At 41.2% G+C, this 18,946-nt stretch overlaps 1 protein-coding gene and 1 long non-coding RNA gene across 2 annotated transcripts in view; one reads left to right on the forward strand and one right to left on the reverse strand.

Annotated features, from left to right (window-relative positions):
- The window catches only part of LOC125297248 (NACHT, LRR and PYD domains-containing protein 3-like), a 246,988-nt gene that overhangs the window by 27,195 nt on the left and 200,847 nt on the right, over positions 1-18,946 (reverse strand).
- Positions 6,182-7,352, forward strand: LOC125297427. The gene is made up of 4 exons (XR_007194007.1): positions 6,182-6,290; positions 6,371-6,446; positions 6,534-6,607; positions 6,847-7,352. It is a non-coding gene; the product is annotated as an uncharacterized LOC125297427 (long non-coding RNA).

Here is an 18,946-nt window from a genome sequence, read left to right on the forward strand (position 1 = left end):
TTACATCGTAGCACTAGCTAGCTGACGTCTGTAGCCTGCTACACCGCCCCCAAAATGTAGACACACTGACACTAGTTGACATTAGTTCATACCAATTATGAGGTCCACTCTTTAGGTATATGCCCAACCTAAACTTAAGCTAAGCGTTCTTGTCGCTTTAGACATGATATGTCTTACTGAAGACAAACTTTAATAACATTAGTTGCGATTGCCAAGCTAGTAGCTGGCTAATTTTACATGGAAGCTAGTGCTGAAATCAACTTACCTTCGGTGTAAACTTGACCCATGACGGCCAGGATCTTCTCCTCCAGTGAGGTTAGGGGCTTCACTTCGGGCAAACCAGCCCCTGTCTTTGCTTGGTCCCTCCTTTGTAAGACCCCCCTGATCTTAGCATCACTTGCTAGAGAGGACCACTTTTTTTTTGTACTCTCCAATCGTCCTCAGCATCCCACAAACTGCTGAGACAGAGTCCCACACCTCTTTCCAGTGTCTATCTTTAGACTGCGACGTTACGGTCATTGAAAATTTCCCGAACAATAAATGTTTCCTGTCTTCCACCGCCTGAACTAATGCCTCCAACTCGTCTTGGCTGAAATTAAAAGCCCTCCTCTTCTTATCAGCTGGACCTGCCATGACCGTAGCTTGCTGTTTCGTTTAGGTTTTCGTTAGGCTTTAACGTTAACTTTTAAGCTCATTTGTCGTTACAGTTATGCGTTCTATCAGTCTCGTGCACATTCTAAGTGCAGAAAAAGACATAAACTGTTGATAGCCGTCGAAAAATCAGATTGATAGAACGTTTAGGATTTTCCTAAATAAAGATAAGATAGGAAGCCACAGATAAGATAGGAAACGGACATTAGTTTAGGCACTGCTTCTGTAATAGGAAGTTAGGATTTTTCCTATCTTTGGTTTCCTAACTTAAATTAGGATGAGCAGTTAGGATTCTTTCTGTAATGAGGCCCCTGGTCCGCAGAGAGTTTGGGATTGTAGTGATCCATACCTTTTTTTTAAAGCCTTTTTTAGCGATTGTGTCATTGATCTCATGGTGGCTGAGACAAACCGCTATGCTGAGGGATTAGCTTCCACCGAGCTAGCGAGTCACTCTCGTTTACGTGACTATAAACCCACTGATCGCTCTGAGATGGAGGCGTTTTTGGCCATTCAGATCAGCATGGGTCTGACTAGAAAGACTCAAATCGCTGATTACTGGAGCACCCAAAGTTCACTGGGCTTGACACCAAATTTCGCCTGTGTAATGACACGCAACCGCTTTCAGCTCTTGTCCTCCTGCATCCACTTCAATGACAACTCTCTGAGGTTGGAGAGAGGTCAGCCGGGTTATGATCCACTTTTTAAAATCCGCTCACTTATGGATCTAGTCCTGAAGAGTTTTCAGAGCGAGTACTACCCCCACGAACACCTCTCCATTGATGAATCCATGGTTTCATTTCGTGGAAGGGTGTTTTTTCGTCAGTACGTGCCAAATAAAAGACACCGGTTTGGTCTGAAGAATTGTGTCCTATCAGACGCGACAAGTAATTACACGTACCTGTGGCACGTATACACTGGAGGGGGCCTTCAACTCTGACGCTGTCTGGGTATTGGCCATAGTTCCGTTGTTGGCTTGCTAAGGGAAGCTAAGCTTTTGGGGAAGGGACACAGTCTCTATACTGACAGCTACTACACCTCACCCGCTCTTTTCCAAGAGCTCCACCGGCAAAACACTGGCGCGTGTGGAACTGTTCGTGTGAACAGGAAAGGCATGCCCCCTCAACTCCATGGTCTGAAACTGCGGCCTTCAGATCCCCCTGTGTTTTTTGAAAAACGTCCACTTTTAACTGCGTCTTTTTGTGATGCTGGCACAGTCACCGTCCTCTCCACAGTGCACCCGACAATCTCGTAATCACCAAACGAAAAGGCAAGGGGCCTGATGGCTACAGAACTTTGCGCAAAGCCAAAGAGCGTGGAGGACTACAACCGCTTCATGGGGAGGGGTAGATCGCGGAGACCAGCTATGCTCCTATTACAGCTACCAACACCGTGCAATGAAGTGGTACCATCGGTTGTTCCATCATATCTGGGAGGTCGCACTTGTGAATGCCTACATCTTGCACAAAGAAAGTGGCAATTCAATGCAGTCGGCTGGATTCCGCGAGCTTGTGGTGAAGGGGCTACTGAGACGGAGGCAAATTGAGCTTACTCCTCCTCCCAGGCCAATCAGCACACCGTTAGTGCCCGTGCGTCTCACTGGTCGACACTTTCTCAGACAACACGAGAAATCGCGTCCGGACTGCAAAGTCTGTTCCACGCGGAAGCGCAGTCCAGATGACGCACATAGAGGGAGGAAGCAGACACCTTTCTTCTGCAAGACCTGTCCAGACCACCCTGTGCCCCACTGACTGCTTTGAGATGTACCATACAAAGCTTGTGTACAAACACTGGTGAGATGTTGTTTGCTTATTATAGTAGACTATCTAGTCTATTCGCTAGTATCTGGTAAATTACATTAATTTTAATATGCACATGTTGATATGCATTTTCCTTGTTTCATACAACGTAATAATTACTACTATTGATTATATAAAAGTTATTTATGCACGTTAAATTACACTGCTAATAACTATAAATGTAGATATTTGCCAAAATGTTCCATTTTGTTTGAATTTTCTTCTCTAAATATAGTTTTTTCTTTTTTTTTTTCAGAATCTTCCATCTCAGGCATCTACCAGCCTAGGTTGTCTAGGAGCACTTTCAATCAGTTCTTTTAATCAGTTCAAAGGATCAGTTCTTTCAATCAGTTCAAATGATCAGTTATTTTAATCAGTTCAAATGATCAGTTCTTTCAATCAGTTCAAATGATTAGTTCTTCCAATCAGTTACTGTTCATTTTTAGAAATCTATACAAAACTTGAACTGATATTTACTGTTTGTTTGTTCAAATCTTTACCAGTGTGAAGGTTTTACTGTTCATTTTTAGAAATCTATACAAAACTTGAACTGATATTTACTGTTAGTTTGTTCAAATCTCTACCAGTGTGGAGGTTTTACTGTTCATTTTTAGAAATCTATACAAAACTTGAACTGATATTTATTGTTTGTTTGTTCAAATCTCTACCAGTGTAGAGGTCTTGCTGTTCGTTTTTAGAAATCTATACAAAACTTGAACTGATATTGTTTGTTCAAATCTCTACCAGTGCAGAGGTTTTACTGTTCATTTTTAGAAATCTATACAAAACTTGAACTGATATTGTTTATTTGTTCAAATCTCTACCAGTGTGGAGGTTTTACTGTTCATTTTTAGAAATCTATACAAAACTTGAACTGATATTTATTGTTTGTTCAAATCTCTACCAGTGTAGAGGTTTTACTGTTCATTTTTAGAAATCTATACAAAACTCGAACTGGCTATAGTAGCTGGCTAGCAAGTAGCTGGCTAGTAGTACACTAGTTTCCAAAAGATGTTCAGAGTTCTTTTTTGTTCACTTCAACAGTTATTACATGTAGCTGTATACTCAAATGAAGCATGGATCTAATCCAATGTGTTTTCAAAGGCAAAATAGGAAATTAATCACAGAGAACATGAGTATTGTGGCCACATATAGGTTGCTCCCCGGGCACAACACTGGTCTCTGCTGTTAGTGTGCTCACAAGAACTTAACCTATGTCAGTCCTTTACTGTTTGCAGATGTTAAAAAAACACCCCAGCAGGTGGACATTTTTTCTTTTATGATCTGCAAATTGTCATGTGCAAAGTATCTTGGTTTGTCACCAATACCACCAATAGTATATACTCTTTTGATCCCGTGAGGGAAATTTGGTCTCTGCATTTATCCCAATCCGTGAATTAGTGAAACACACTCAGCACACATTGAACATACAGTGAGGTGAAGCACACACCTTGCTCAAGGGCACTTCAGCCGTTCCTACTGGTCGGGATTCGAACCGGCAACCCTCCGGTTAGTTCGAAGCGCTAACCAGTAGGCCACGGCTGCCCCTCAATTACCAAAAAGATCTTATTATTTATATTTATTGTTCAATTTTACTACAGGAGTGTTTATGTTTAGTCATTCTAAACCTTTCTGGACCTGAATTTAATTGCAAAGAAACAGCATAAATAATGACATGCATGCTACTACATGATTAACATGTCACTGTTTGTTAGACCACCTGATTTATCTGAATTGAAACCGCCGTTTGTCATATGCCGTATGTTATAAGTTTGCCACTCAATCATTTTGTAATGATGTAATGAGATGTGTGAATATTTAGAGTATGTAATAATATATTATTAATTGATTAAATTACATATCTTTCTATGAATATTATCTATTGTGTGTGTTTTTAAGGTGATAATTCATTAGTACATATTACAAATTGTATTGTGCAACTGCTGTTTGTAATGACCACAATGACATACACAATGTTTTTTGGAGCCCTAAATAGAGGCAGTGGTGTAACATCCTTTGTTATTTGACTGTAGCTATCAAAAAGTAGTGTAAAACCAGAAAACAGATACTTTATACACAGTTTGACAATATCCAGCAGATTTTTGGGGGATTTAGAATGTTGTTCTGGCAGTGAGGGGGTGCAGTATTCTAGAATTCCGTGGCAGTTAAAGAGTTAAACACCTTTATTCTGGAGCGAGGACAACCAGGAGTTCCGATTGAGAGGTTGGGGCTCGAGCCGCAGCCGTTGGACCCCCACAGACTCAAACAACAAAGCGGGACGTTGTTGGGCACCAGACTTAGAAACAGCAGATCTAACGTTAACGTTAGCTACCCTCTGATACAATTCCTCAAAGCCTGGCAAGAAGATTAAATGATTTTCTTAAAGTCTTAACAGCAAAGCGAGGAACAGCAGAATTATTGACGACGTGCTGTGGTTTACTCTTGTTGAACTAACCTTGCTTTTTTTATGTGAAACACTAACATTGGACAACATTCACAGAGGCGAACCGTATACACTGCCATTAAAAACAAAACACTTCAAAATTTGATAAAACATAGAAGTATTTACAAGTTACATCTATTACAAAGATAACTTTTCTTATCAGTCTAAAATTAACACCAGATGGTCGACTACTAGCACGTTGACGATAGCTGATTAGCTCCAACATCCTTTCCCAAGTTTTCCGTAATAACTCATGTATTGATTAGCACAAGAACTTAAAGTAAAGGAAAACGAGTTCATATGCCTACCTGGCGAGAAGGTTCACGAATTTTCTTGAAGTCTTAACGTTAACAGCAAAATGAGGCACAGCAGAGCTGTTGACTACTCTTGACTCCTGTTGAACTGACTTCAACGGCTGCGCTGCAGTATATATTCCAAGAGTGACGTAATAGTAACGAACTGACTGTATCTCTCGCGCCAGATTACATTACATTTAGATAAAAAAGAGAGGAAAGGATTAATAGGAGAAAACAAATATATATTTGAGCGAACGTGAACTGTACGTAGGCTTACTGTATTACTGCCTGATGAACGTTACTATGAACTGGTTCAATAGGGTGCCAGATTTCTACAGAGCCTTCCACGCGAAAACCCGGCTAAAACACACCGTTAAAAGGCCTTAATATGGCAGCATGCAGGTCACCATTACTCAAACTATGGGCCGCAGTCTATGGCCGCAGTCCGCAACGTGGACAATGCTGGTCTGCAGAGTGAATTCCGGGGCATCGTCTGATAATTTGCTGCGCAATTGATCAAGGAACAGCGGACAGAAAAAGAAAACAAACGTTTCTGCAATTTGTAGGAAATACTTGTTGATTTGGTGTCATCAAACATAGAGGCATAAAATTAAGTCGTAGTATGAGCGTTTATTCAATGCATGCGTGTGCACGTTGGTAGCAAAGCTAACCTTCAATCATTATGAAACGACATTTAATAGAACGACGTGGATTTATGCAACTTCCATAAAAAAATCAGAGCACAGACTATATAAAACAATGTCTAACATTAAGTATTAAAGTGTGTTAAAGTATTAAAGTTACATTAAAATGTAATTAAATAGAATATAAATATTCTATCAGTGTATGATGCTTGCATGAGGGAAACATCCCAAAACAATGGCACCCATATAATTGCTGTTGTTTTGAGAAGTATTTCTAATGCAAGTGTAGCCCAGTGCATAAAGGGTTAACTTCTAAAAGCCAGCTGGCCAATGAGAGCGCGACCCCTGCGTCTCCACAGCAACCACAGAAAAACTTTTGAATGAAATCAAACGAAAGACACGAACCAACACGAACCAACGAGAATAATCTATCAATAAGAACTCAATAAGAAGAGAAAAGGTAATTATTTGATCCAATAATAAGTTAGAACATGGTGTAATATGATAAACATGATTAGTAATGAAATTAATATGATATAGAAACCTGAACGAGAACATAAACCTGACCGGAGGGAAAACGATTGACAGGACTAACGTTAAATCGAATGGATTGAAGGTACATATTTAACTGAAATATTTACAAGATTAGAACAAGACTAAATACATAAATAGTAATGTAGACATACTGTAATTATGATCGTAGACATCCAGAAGACAAAACTTCAAACAGAACTGCAACTTTCTGAACTGCCTGTACTGCATCGAATGCTGGCTTCGGTGAGTTCGTTTTTTCCGTTAAAAGTTTATGCTAAGCTAGGTTTGCTACTAGAGCTACTGCTGGTGCAGCACCATAAAAGCCTAATGCTAGCTTGAACTCCGGTAATGTTTAATAAACCTTTTAACATAGACCAGTTTCATATAATTTATTTATTGATTTAATTTATTTGATGTGACTATTTATTGGATGTTTTGTACTCTGAGACCTGGATGATTGTTTCTGGCCTGTATATTTACAGGTCAGGTTTTTTATAGTGGATAAAAGATCTGAATTGATGGCGAGCCTCCCAGAATCCCAAATCTGAACTTCCCTTCACCTTTCATTTCCCTTCACACCACTGTGGTAGGACTGTAAGACTGACCCAGACTGACCTTTTGACTATTCCCTGACTTAACCTCCTGATAACTTCTGAATGAACTGAATTAATTGATTGTGACACATTGATCATTGATATTGATAATACATTTTGTTGAATTGATACACATACATACTATAATACACTGAATATTTATTGTATATATTTTTATTTTCTTGTACCATTGAAAGATCACATTGAATATTTTAGAACTTAGGTAAGATAAGGGTGCACCCGAATATAGAACCGTATATAGAACATCTGATATTGTTATTTATTGCACTGCACTTTGTATTCTATTTATTTCAATCTATTCATTGTACTTATTGTTATTTATACCATTTTATTCATTCACTCCTTTTACTTATTAAATGTCATCATTATTCTAACATAAACTTTAGCTTGTTGCATCCATCTACCTCCAGTAGTCTTATCTAGAAACTTCTGATTCTGGTCCAAGTAACTAGACATAACCTAGAATATAGTAAATTGAGCCGAGTGCTACAGTAAAATATGGCGAGCCCAGCCAGGAGGTAGATGAGTAATTTGCAATACTTTTTCACCATTTTGAAATAGTAATTTAACAGTGTCTAGCGACCCAAAACCTTAGTATAAGTATTAACAATAATATAATACTAAAATTCTGATATTCACTGACTTTTAATAAACTGAAATCAACCTAAAAATATGGATATTGTTCAGAACCACGCTGTAAAAATTCCAAATGCCGTTTTAGTTAGAGGCATCACTGGAACAGAAAGATGAAGACATTTTAGATTTCCTCAAACAATATGGATGTGGGTAGATGACAAATAGCAGAATTCAGACTGTCCATGTGTCACACACTTATAAAAAATGTCAATTGTTAAGAATTGATATGGAAATGTTGTAGGTCTGGTAGGTTCAAGTTCTGTCATATTAAATTTATTGGATTTGTATTTCACTTTTGACTTAAAATAATCATCCAAACATAAAAAATGTCATATGGTGTGACTGTCCACCATGTGTGCGAACTTCCTAAAAAGAGTGTATATTATATTTAAAGTATAATTACTTTAAAGTTTTACCATGCATATAAAATAATTGGATGTTTTTTACAACCACAGAAAGTTTTGATGTTTATGCATGCTGTCCAACTAAGTTATAATCAAATATATTTTGTCCATAAAATGGTTGTCATGTGGCGTGACACTATATTGTATATTTTGACCGGGCATTCATTTGGACATTATTATTGGGAAGAGGACCCTGCTTAATCAGGAAGTAACAATAGAATGTCAGGAGTAATTGGCATGGTCAAGAGGTGAGTTCTGCTTTTTGGATTTTTATATAAAAAGCTTTGAATTGGACATCATCAATCGTGGCCAAATTTTAGTGTCTTATGGTGTGACATCATTTGCCTAAAAAGTAGCTATTTTCCACAAATATTCTTCATGAATTCTTAAAAGCACTGCTGCCATGTGGTCAGTTGCATGCTAAATAATAGTTAGCTGTATTTAACTGTCTAGAAAATTAGCTTAACTGTCAAAATGTCATATAGTGTGACGCTGCATCATATGGTGTGACAGCTTTTTTCAAGTCACACTATATGACATTTCTGTCACACCCTATGACCAAATTGCATTTTTACATAAAAGTTCTTGTATAAACATGTTTTAAATTCAGATATTATATGTTTTGTTAAATCTGTGATAATTGGGTAAAAAAAATGTATCTGTACAATTCATATTTCTCATACTTTTTTTCTTTTATGTTACCATGCCATGTAAGTTTAAAAAATAAATACTAAACTTTCATCTATTTTGCTGTTACACGCATACACCATTCATACAGTGACTTCAAAATTCATTGTTAATGATTTTATTGTCATTTAAAACCCTGTTTTGTTCTGACACATGGTGGAGTGGTGCAGTTCATCATATGGCGTGACACCATGTCATTTGGTGTGACATTAAATAATGTCACAAAAAATACTTTATAATTGAAAAATCATTAAAACATCAATAGCACACAAAGGAAATGGTATCTGCAAGAACCTCAAGAATTTTGAGTGAGTTCTTACAAGAAATATTAGAATTAAGCTAAAATATCTGGTTACACTTAGGAGCATTCTCCACCTTGACAAAATAACTTGTTAAATTTTAGGTTTTTCTTCTAAATATTCACAAGGAAATGTTGCATATCAAAGCAAACGTGATTAAAATGTACAGTGACATAAATTAAAGTAGAAAAACGTATCTAATTTTCATTTTATTTCAAATTATTTTCACGTCACACCATATGACAATTTTAGGCACTAACATGACAAATTGACATATAAATATATATTTCACTTTTTTTTTTTGGATTTTTTTTTAATATTAGTCAGGTTTAGAGATACAGCAACACATATAAACACTTTTTAGGGATGATATTTGAAGTTTTTTTAAATTCCTTTTTTCAGGCTTATTTGTCATCCACCCATCTATTAATCAAATAATACCAGTTGAGGATTTATCCTCAGAATTTTATCCAAGCTTAATTGTAGAATACAATTCAGGTGCTGCCGTAAAGGCTTTAGAACCCAAACTACCCTATGCTCATGGTGGTGGTGACAGTAGTTACCGAGTACAAGCTCTTAGCAGTGTTTACTCACAAACTGTAGTGGATAACACAACTAAAGCCTGCCTTACTGAACTCAAAGATATAGCCAAATGTAGTGGGAAAGATTTTGCTGAAGTTCTTAAAGAAATGATGTCCCAAATTAGTCAGTCAATTGCTGATTTACCCCATGCACAATCTAATGACACTGAGCCAAACCCTAGTTCACCTGCATTAGCTGCAGTAATAACAAAACCCCCTTGTAATGCTCGTCAGAGCTACACAGATACACCAATTTCCCCCACTCCACACACCAGAACCCTAAATACCACAGCTTTAACTGCCATTGATTTAAACCCTCCTGAAGTACAGCGAGTAGTAGTTGAGCACATTGTTAAAAGAGAAGACATTGGTCTGCAGATGCAGTCATGCCCTAAACTACGTGCCTTTTCTGGAAAAGCCCCCAGACCCCCTCATGAACCTGATTTTGACACCTGGCGTTCCAGTGTTGAACTTATGATGAGTGACCCTGCCATGTCAGACCTACTACGATCACAGAGAATACTTGAAAGCCTCCTGCCACTGACATTGTCAAACATCTGAGCCCAAACAGTTTACCTGCTGCCTATCTTCAATTGTTAGATTCTGCTTATGGAACCGTTCAAGATGGCGATGAGCTGTATGCCAAGTTCATGGGCACATTTCAGGATGCTGGTGAGAAACCGTCCTCTTACCTGCAACGTCTGCAGGTAGCTCTGAATCAGGCTGTTAAGCGAGGTGGTGCTGGAAGTGAGGAAGCTGACAGACATCTTCTCACACAGTTCTGTAGAGGTTGCTGGGATAACGCCATTCTCTCTGAACTTCAGTTAAAGCAAAAGAAAACATGTCCCCCATCGTTTGCAGAGTTGCTTTTACTGCTGCGCACAGAGGAAGATCGTCATGAAACTAAAGAAATGCGTATGAGGCAACATCTAGGCGCCACTGGTAGGCAGAAAGTGTCATCACATGTGCAATCTGCGTATTGCGGTGACGAAGAACAGGGTGCATATGCTGCACTTAGCACAGACACACAGGAACTTGCGAAGCAGGTAGCACAGATACAAAGCCAATTAGCAGCAATGACCCCAAAGCATAACACTAACACAAACAGAAATTCTAGTGGTCGATCATGGGAGAGAAAGAAAAATGAGGAACGAACAAGAGAACATGTTCAGCATACAATGCAAAATCAAAACTCTAAGCCCCGTCCCTGGTACTGTTTCAGATGTGGAGAGGATGGCCACATTAAGCCAAACTGTGATAGCCCACCAAACCCAGCTCTGGTAGCAGAGAAAAGAAAACTTTTAAAAGGTCGACAGGAGATGTGGGAAAGAGAAAACCCCAACTCCACTCATGACCATTTAAACTAGAAACAGTCTCTATTTCGGGGCGAATGGGGACTGTAGCTGGCAGATCATGTCCCGCTAAAACCAAGCACAAGCAGCGTGCCAATCTTAAACAGTCCTACGCTAGGAAACCAACATTTAAACTACCCAGAGGATTAGTAGGATCAAAATGTACAGCTTCAGTGAACATAGCTGGTGTCCAATGTAACTGCTTACTAGACACAGGATCTCAAGTAACCACAGTTCCAGACTCATTTTATCAACAACATCTTACAAGTCAAAGCATCAAACCTCTTCATGACCTTTTAGAGGTTGAAGGTGCAGGAGGACAGTCTGTTCCTTATTTAGGTTACATAGAAATACCAGTAACATTTCCCAGAGATTTCCTTGGAGTTGACTTTGAGATCCCCACTCTTGCACTTGTTGTTCCAGATATACATCCTGACGGTCAGTCGTCAGTATTAATAGGCACTAACACGCTTGATGTGCTTTATGAAAAGTATTCAGATATTGCGATCCCAAACCACCGACCCAGTCCTTATGGATATAGGGCCTTACTTAACACTCTGGAGTTGAGACACAAGCAAAACACAAATAGTGCTATAGCGTTAGTCACAACAGTTGGAAAGATTTCTGCTGTCATCCCTGCAGGCCAAACAGTAGTCTTGGAAGGATCAGCTAATGCTCAGAGCGTCCCCACTGGCAAATGGGCCAATATGGAACATCCCACCCAGTCTTCGTTGCCGGGTGGCCTGTGTGTCAAGAGTTGCTTAATTTCTGTCCCTACGAAGGCACCATATAAAGTTCCTGTTGTCATTACAAATGAATCAGACCATGATACCACAATCCCCTCTTACTGTGTGATTGCTGAACTTGCCACTTTCCACTGCATCTTATCTCAACAAAGTGTTGCTAATAGAGAAACCATGAACACGACTCAAGAAACTGAGCTCAACTTTAACTTTGACAACTCTCCCATACCCCCTGAGTGGAAAGACCGTATTATCAATATGTTAAAAGGAATGCCTGAAGTATTTGCCCACCATGATTTAGATTTCGGTTGTACAGACAAAGTGAAGCATACCATCAAACTTCATGATGAGACCCCCTTTAAGCATCGTGCCCGGCCCATACACCCTCAAGACATTGATGCAGTTAGAAAACACCTCCATGAATTGCTTGATGCTGGTGTGATTAGAGAGTCTGAATCCCCGTATTCCTCACCCATTGTAGTAGTAAGGAAACGTAACAATGATGTCAGACTGTGTATAGACTACCGAAAACTCAATCTCCAAACAGTTAAAGATGCCTATGCCCTTCCCAATCTAGAAGACACTTTTTCAGCCTTTACCGGTTCTAAATGGTTCACTGTCCTTGATCTCAAGTCAGGATACTACCAAATTGAAGTTGATGAAGCAGACAAAGCCAAAACAGCATTCAAAACACCATTAGGATTCTGGGAGTTCAACCGAATGCCCCAAGGCATAACCAATGCGCCCAGTACTTTCCAAAGACTTATGGAAAAATGTGTAGCAGACATGAATTTAAGAGAAGTTTTGGTATTTTTAGATGACCTCATAACGTCTGTGCGTTACCTTGGACATAGTGTCTGAAAATGGAGTTGAGACTGATTTAGAGAAGATTAGCGCATTAAAAACCTGGCCAATTCCCAAAAATCTAAAATAATTGCGTTCATTTTTAGGCTTTTCAGGTTACTATCGCAGATTCATAAAGGATTACTCAGTAATAGTCAGCCCACTTAACGAACTGACCCGTGGATATCCACCAGTCCACAAAGGGTCAAGAACCAAAGGGAAACCCCAAAGGAATTCAGCAGTTGGGCATCCACCGAAAATAGAGGCAGTTAGGAATCCACCGAAAACCGAGGCAGTTGGGCATCCACCAAAAATAGAGGCAGTTGGGAATCCACCGAAAACCGAGGCAGTTGGGCATCCACCGAAAACCGAGGCAGTTGGGCATCCACCAAAGATAGAGGAAGTTGGGCATCCACCGAAAACAGAGGCAGTTGGGCATCCACCAAACAGAACAGGTTACTTTAACCCGAAGGAACCATTTGGCTCTCGCTGGACTCAAGCCTGCCAAGAAGCATTTGATACCATCATCTCGAAACTTACCTCAGCCCCAGTTCTTGGTTTTGCAGACCCCAAGCTACCATATGTCTTACACACCGATGCAAGTACCACCGGCCTTGGAGCTGCATTGTATCAGGAACAGGAAGGGAGATTGAGAGCCATAGCTTTTGCCAGTAGAGGACTGTCAAGAAGTGAATCACGCTATCCAGCTCACAAATTAGAATTTCTTGCCCTCAAATGGGCTGTGACAGAAAAATTCCATGACTATCTTTATGGAACCCAGTTCACTGTTTTCACCGACAGTAACCCAATGACATACATACTCACCACTGCCAGATTGGATGCCACTAGCTATAGATGGCTTGCAGCATTGTCAAACTTCACATTTAAACTCCAGTACAGAGCTGGCAAACAGAATATTGATGCAGATGCCCTGTCCAGAAGACCACATGGCCAACTCTTAAATGACAGTCATTCCAAGAAAGAGCAAGAACGAATCCGGCACTTCACTCAGTTTCATCTGGACGATACAGAGCCCATGGGTGACATTGACCAGGATGTGGATGTTGTGAAAGCCGTCTGTGAGAGCCGTCTTGTTAAAGTTTCACACGACCAGCACTACAGTGATGTGGTATTACTCTTGTTGAGTCTCTTGCTGTCTCTGCAGATGCCCTTCCAGAGAGCTATGCCACAGAGAGTGACCATGGGTTACCAACCATCCCCTCCTTCTCACACTTTGAACTTAAAGAAAAGCAGAGAGCAGACTGTACCATCAGAGAAGTGATTGCTCAAATGGAATGTGGAGAAAAACCACCTCCCACAGTGCGCAAAGAGCTCCCCGACCTCCCTCTTTTGTTGCGGGAGTGGAATAAACTGGAATTGTACGATGGGGTTCTGTACCGCAAAAGACATGATTCAGGTCACACCACATATCAACTTGTTCTTCCTGAAGAACTCAGAGAAACTGTTTTGCATAGTTTGCACAATGACATGGGACACATGGGAATTGATAGGACACTAGATCTTGTTAGAACCAGATTCTACTGGCCAAGAATGTCTGTTGACGTAGAGCACAAAATCAAGACCTGTGATAGATGTGTGCGAAGAAAAAGCCTTCCCGAAAGATCAGCCCCTCTAGTAAACATAAGAACATCAAGGTCATTAGAACTTGTTTGCATGGATTTCCTTACTCTTGAGCCAGATAGCAGTAACACCAAAGACATCCTGGTGATAACAGATCACTTCACAAAATTTGCAGTTGCCATCCCTACTCCCAATCAGAAAGCTAGAACCGTTGCAAAGTGTCTATGGGACAACTTCCTTGTGTGCTATGGAATCCCTGAGAAGTTGCACAGCGACCAAGGACCTGAATTTGAATCTCGCCTAATTAAGGAGCTGTGTGAAGTATCAGGAATACATAAGATCAGAACTACCCCATACCACCCACGGGGTAATCCAGTTGAGAGATTCAATAGAACATTGCTGAGCATGTTAGGTACCCTAGAATACAAGCAAAAGTCCCACTGGAAGGAGTTTGTTAAACCCTTAGTACACGCCTACAATTGTACCAAGAATGATGTAACCGGATTCACCCCATATGAGTTGATGTTTGGCCGTAAGCCCCGCCTGCCAGTTGACCTAGCATTTGGTTTACCCTTTAAAGAAAAACAAGAAAAATCCCATTCGCAGTATGTGCAAAATCTCAAATCTCGACTAGAGGAAAGTTACCAATTGGCCTCTCGCAATGCTCAGAAAGTTGCTGATAGAAATAAATCCCACTTTGACAAGAAAATTACCACTTCCATCCTTGAGATCGGAGATAGAGTGTTGGTGAGAAATGTGAGACTGCGTGGCAAGAACAAACTAGCGGACAAATGGGAAAGACATCCATGTTGTGGTTAAGCGTGCCGGAGATCTTCCAATCTACACAGTAAAGGTAGAGTCCCGAGATGGCCCCATGCGCACCTTGCACCGCGATCTCCTTCTTCCTTGTGGCTTCCTCCCTGTGCCAGAGGAAGTAGAAGAGCTGCCCCCAGACCCCAAGCCCACTCAGCGAGTCAAGACACGTCAGAGCGTTCCTGAATGTGAGACAGAAGCCACTGAGTCAAGTGATTCTGAAGATGAGTTTTTAGCCTCCCCTTTAGCCCCCTTAATTGAGGAACGTCCATGTCACAGTTCTAGTCAATTTACATCCCGCTACGACAATCATCATCTGGGACAGATGGTATTCAAACCCCCGGCGCATCTGTAGGTCACAGACTCGATACTGAACCTGTGCCTCACCGGCCCGAAGTCTGTCTAGAGTCTTCTCCAACCCTGCTTTCTGAGTATACGTTTGGCTCTGTCCCTGTCCCTCATCAGCTCGAGGATTATCTGGTGTACAGCCCGGGTCAGCCTCCTGAAGATGCAGTCCCCTCCGCCCTGAGTGCTGAGTCTGTGAATCACCCCTCAAGCTCTACTGTAAAGGCCCCCTCCGACTCCCTCACTGCTCCCAGCAGCTTGCCTGGGACCTACCCACTGGAAGTAACGGATGTAGTACAAACTGTACACGACTGTCCCTCTGTCCCTCTGCTTTTGGACAACTCCAGTTCATTGCCCATTTATCCAGAGCCCAGTTATGGACTCGTGGAGTCAGGACCTAAACTCTGTCCAGAGACCTCAGACATACAGGAGAACCTTCCAAGACGGTCACAGAGACAAAGAAGAGAGCCCAATAGATTGCAGTACACACAGATGGGAAAACCCTTGATCTCAATTGTCCAAGCCCTTTTTCATGGCCTAACTGTAGCTTACACAGATGCTCTGTCTGAAAGTGATGGCCCTGATTCACTCTCCTGTCCCTCAGTCCCTGTGATCCTCACTCAGCCCGGTCATTCATGCAACAGGACGTGCATGAGTTCAAGGGGGGAGGGTGTAGCCCAGTGCATAAAGGGTTAACTTCTAAAAGCCAGCTGGCCAATGAGAGCGCGCCCCCTGCGTCTCCACAGCAACCACAGAAAAACTTTTGAATGAAATCAAACGAAAGACACGAACCAACACGAACTAACACGAACCAACGAGAATAATCTATCAATAAGAACTCAATAAGAAGAGAAAAGGTAATTATTTGATCCAATAATAAGTTATAACATGGTGTAATATGATAAACATGATTAGTAATGAAATTAATATGATATAGAAACCTGAACGAGAACATAAACCTGACCGGAGGGAAAACGATTGACAGGACTAACGTTAAATCGAATGGATTGAAGGTACATATTTAACTGAAATATCTACAAGATTAGAACAAGACTAAATACATAAATAGTAATGTAGACATACTGTAATAATGATCGTAGACATCCAGAAGACAAAACTTCAAACAGAACTGCAACTTTCTGAACTGCCTGTACTGCATCGAATGCTGGCTTCGTGAGTTCGTTTTTCCGTTAAAGTTTATGCTAAGCTAGGTTTGCTACTAGAGCTACTGCTGGTGCAGCACCATAAAAGCCTAACGCTAGCTTGAACTCCGGTAATGTTTAATAAACTTTTTAACATAGACCAGTTTCATATAATTTATTTATTGATTTAATTTATTTGATGTGACTGTTTATTGGATGTTTTGTACTCTGAGACCTGGATACATGATTGTTTCTGGCCTGTATATTTACAGGTCAGGTTTTTTTATAGTGGATAAAAGATCTGAATAGATGGCGAGCCTCCCAGAATCCCGAATCTGAACTTCCCTTCACCTTTCATTTCCCTTCACACCACTGTGGTAGGACTGTAAGACTGACCCAGACTGACCTTTTGACTATTCCCTGACTTAACCTCCTGATAACTTCTGAATGAACTGAATTAATTGATTGTGACACATTGATCATTGATATTGACAATACATTTTGTTGAATTGATACACATACATACTATAATACACTGAATATTTATTGTATATATTTTTATTTTCTTGTACCATTGAAAGATCACATTGAATATTTTAGAACTTAGGTAAGATAAGGGTGCACCCGAATATAGAACCGTATATAGAACATTACATTACATTACATTACATTACATTTGGCTGACGCTTTTTAACCAAAGCGACTAACAACATGGTAAACAGTAAGTTTTAGAACAATTCTCACAATTTTAGGACAGTTTAAAAAAAAAACATTAGAGTACAGTAAGAATAAGTGCGTCGGTGAGTGCTGTTTTTAACAGTTACTTGTCAGTTTAAAACGGCTGGTGAGTGCTAGGATCAGTAAGACTTGTTGTAAGTGTTGCTATGAGAGTAGATGTTCTCTAAAGAGCTGGGTCTTCAGGAGTTTTTTGAAAGTGGAAAAGGATGTCCCTGCCCTTGTAGGAACTGGCAGTGTGTTCCACCAACGAGGAACAACAGATGAGAAAAAGTTTGGATTGGCTTGAGCGCATCGTGGTAGAGCTAGACGTCGCTCGTCAGAGGAGCCGCAGCGGTCTGGAGGTAGTGTAAGTCTGTATGAGGGCATTCAAGTAGGTGGGAGCAGAACCGAGACTACTTTGTAGGCAAGCGTTAGAGACTTGAATTTGATGGGGCCGCCATAGGTAGCCAGTGTAGCTGGATGAGCAGCGGGGTAACATGTGCCCTTTTGGGTTGGTTGTAGACCAGGGCGCCCGTTCTGGATCATCTGAAGTGGTTTCACTGCGCAGGCTGGGAGACCTGTCAGGAGGGCATTGCAGTAGTCGAAGTCATGACTATTGCCTGAACCAGAAGTTGGGTAGCATCTTGAGTCAAGTAAGTCCTGATTTTCCGTATGTTGTAGAGTGCAAAACGGCATGACCGGGCTTACTGAGGCAACATGATCTGAGAAGTTTAGTTGGTTGTCAAGAACAACTCCTAGATTTCTTGCAGTCCTGGTCGGTGAAACAGACAGGGAGTCAAATTTGATGTTGATGTCGTGGTGTATGGTAGGTTTAGCTGGGATGACCAGCAGTTCAGTCTTTGAGAGGTTCAGCTGGAGGTGGTGTGCCTTCATCCATGTAGCTATGTCTGAAAGGCAATCCGAGATCCGTGCTGAAACCAGGGGGTCGTCAGGTGGAAAGGACAGATAGAGCTGTGTGTCGTCTGCATAGCAGTGGTATGAGAAGCCGTTGAACGGATAATCTGTCCCAAGGAGGTGGTGTAGATAGCAAAGAGGAGGGGGCCCAGCACTGAGCCCTGGGGGACCCCTGTGGTGAGATGGTGAGGTGCGGATAGCTGACCAAGCCATGATACGTTAAACGAGCGTCCTGTGAGGTAGGATTCAAACCAGGAGAGAGCAGAACCGAGATTCCCATGTCAGCGAAAGTATAGAGAGAAGGATACAGTGATTAACCGTGTCAAAGGCAGCCGATAAGTCAAGCAGAATGAGTACTGATGACCGGCGGTCACCCTGGCTTCTTTGAGGCTTCTGTTACAGACAGCAGAGCCGTTTCGGTAGAGTGGCCGCTTTTGAACCCAGACTGATTTGGATCCAGAAGGTTGTTCTGTGAAAGGAAGTCAGAGACCTGTTTGGAGACTGCTCGTTCAATGCCTTTGGATAGGAAAGGCAGTAGTGAGACAGGGCGGTAGTTCTCGACTTGTTGGAAATGTGCCGGAGGTTAGCGAGGCATTGATCACATGTGTGATAGCTGGAGCGATGGTCGGGCTGATGGACTGAAGTAGGCTCAGAGGGTATAGGGTCCAGCGAGCATGTGGTAGGACGGCTGCATGTCAGGAGTCTGGACACTTCACTCGGAGAGAGGCGTGAATGCTGAAAAAAGATGTTCCAGCAGTCCCTAGAGGTTGTAGGAGTGCGGTATCTGAGTCAGATGCGTTGAGTGGGCATGTAGAGAATTGACTGCTGATTGCCACCACTTTGTTTGTAAAAAATGAGGCGAGGGTATCTGCAGTAAGGCTGGATGGAGGAGGAGGCAGCTGAGGGTTGA

Source organism: Alosa alosa, chromosome 7 (assembly GCF_017589495.1).
Source record: "Alosa alosa isolate M-15738 ecotype Scorff River chromosome 7, AALO_Geno_1.1, whole genome shotgun sequence".
Lineage (NCBI taxonomy): Eukaryota > Metazoa > Chordata > Actinopteri > Clupeiformes > Clupeidae > Alosa > Alosa alosa.